Source organism: Tupaia chinensis, unplaced genomic scaffold (assembly GCF_000334495.1).
Source record: "Tupaia chinensis unplaced genomic scaffold, TupChi_1.0 Scaffold000539_1, whole genome shotgun sequence".
NCBI lineage: Eukaryota > Metazoa > Chordata > Mammalia > Scandentia > Tupaiidae > Tupaia > Tupaia belangeri.
The window spans coordinates 5,895,577-5,897,908 of NW_006160052.1; the positions used below are offsets into that span (position 1 = coordinate 5,895,577).

Sequence of the window (2,332 nt, forward strand, 5' to 3'; positions counted from 1 at the left end):
GGTAAAGGAGGGTGCAGTGAAAAAGTACTAACAGCTTCAGTCAGAATTCCAAAACAGGAGAAGAAAGATAGTGAGATTAATGAACTATCTAAAGAGAAAAAAAGGGGCTGGCTCCATGGGTTAGTGGTTAAGGAAGCCGGATTCCACATGGCTGACTCTGTGGTTCCAATCTCAGCCCCAGCAGCTTGAAAAGTATGCCGGGCACATGTATGTCCAAGAGAAACAGGAGAGAAGGGATTGCAGAGTGACCGTGCCCCATTCGAGGGGTGCTTTTCCCCTGTCTACCTTTCTGCCGCTCTCTGGCAAGCACACATGTCCTCTGGCAACTAAAGAAAAAAAGAAGAGAGAGAGAAAATTAAAACGAGAATTTCTAGAACTAATAAAAAGTAGCGATACCACAGATGTAATACCACAGATTAAAGAAAGCTAACAGACCACAAGGAGCTGAAGGAAACCCATGTTCAGAAGCAGCGTAGTGTCTTTTTGGCTCAGCTTGGAGGAGGCCTAGGTGCAACTTTCTCCCGTTGTCCAGAATTCAGGTTCGTCCGACACCAGCCGCCTCCACCATGCCACCCAAGTTCAACCCCAATGATATCAAAGTCGTGTACCTAAGGTGCACGGTGGTAAAGTAGGTGTCATGTCCGCCCTGGCTCCCAAGATTGGCTCTCTGGGTCCGTCTGCAAAAAAGATGGGAGATGACATCACCAAGGCCACTGGTGGCTGGAAGGGTCTCAGGATGACCGTGAAACTGACCATTCAGAATAGAAGTGGACCTCCTGCCCCTGCACTGATAGGCAAAGCCCTCAGGGAGTCACCGAGAGACAGAAAGAAGCAGAACATGATACGCAGTGGAAACATCACTTCTGACAAGATTATCAACAGTGCCCAACAGATGAGGCACTGGTCTTTGGCCAGAGAACTCGCTGAACCATTAAAGGGATCCTGGGAACAGCCCAGTCTGTAGACTGCCATGTTGATGCCCGCCACTCTCATGACATCATGGATGACATCAGCCATGGCGCAGCGGAATGCTCAGCTAGTTAAGAAGCTCACAGGAAACATCTCAATAAAGGATCATGTGACAACCAAAAAAAAAGAAAAAATAGCATAGACCAACAGATGGCGTAATGGTTACATCACCAGACTCCTACATAGCTGACCGCAGTTCAAGTCCCAGACCTGGTGGCTTAAACTCATGCTGGCGTGTACATGCATGCCCAAGATCCCGAGAGGAGAGAATGGAGGAGAAGGGATTGCATCATGGTCATCCCCCCAGGGGGTGATTTCTCACTTTCTGTCTCTGTCTCTCTGGCAAGGTCAAATACCCTATAGCAAAAATCTCTAGTAAAAGAAAGAAAAGGAAGAAAGAAAGAAAAAGAAAGTAAGGAAGAAAGAAGAAACAGCATAGTGGAAGTACAAAACATCTAACACACACAATAAAAAATATCTTAAGAACAGTTAGAAAGAATGTCTCTACTTTCAAAGGAAAGATTATTAGACTTATAGCTGATATTTTAACAGGTCCAGTGAAACAATATCTCTAATATGCTCAAATAAAACGACTATAAACCTAGAATTGTATATGTGATGAAACTATCTTTTAAAAGCAAGGATGAAATAAAAATATAAAAAATGAAAACTTCATCAATAATAGATGTTCATGGGACCAGTAGATGCCATAATGTTTACATAGCTGGATTCCCATGTAGTTGACTGTGGTTCAAGTCCTGGACCCGGTGGTCTAAAACAACTCACACCAGGCATGTGTTCTTGTATACCCAAAATCCTGAAAGGAGAATGGAGACGGGATTGCAATGGGCCATCCCCCCAGGGGGTGATTCCTCTCTTCTATCTCTCCTGAAAGCACATGCACCCTATAGCAAACTCTCTCAAAAATAAATAAAAATAAATAAATAAGACAAGATTGAATAGAAGTGCATGATAATAAAAGCTTATAAGTTGAGAGGATTATCATTGGAGTTAAATTTTTCTTTTTCTTTTTTATTTGGATTTTTAGCATTGGACACGTGCACTCACTGGAACGAGAGAGAGAGAGAGAGAGAGAGAGAGAGACAAAGAGACACCAAAAGAGGGTAAGTGAGAAATCATCCCCCAGGGTGGATGGTCACACTACAATTCCTTCTCCATTCTCCTCCTGAGATTTTGGGCACACAAGCACACGTACCCAGAGTGATTTTCAAGCCACTGAGTCTGGGATTCGTACCTCGGTTAACCACATGGGGAGTCCAGCGCCTTGACCACCATGCCACCTGCTGGCCCCTGGAATTAAAGTTTTCTATAGTCTTGGGGAGATGGCACGGTGGTTAAAGGC

The 2,332-nt window shown here is 44.3% G+C and overlaps 1 pseudogene; it reads left to right on the forward strand.

Moving 5' to 3' along the window:
- Nucleotides 1-494: 494 nt before the first annotated feature.
- LOC102467812 (60S ribosomal protein L12 pseudogene) lies at nucleotides 495-1,044 on the forward strand (annotated as a pseudogene).
- The last annotated feature ends 1,288 nt before the right edge of the window (nucleotides 1,045-2,332 follow it).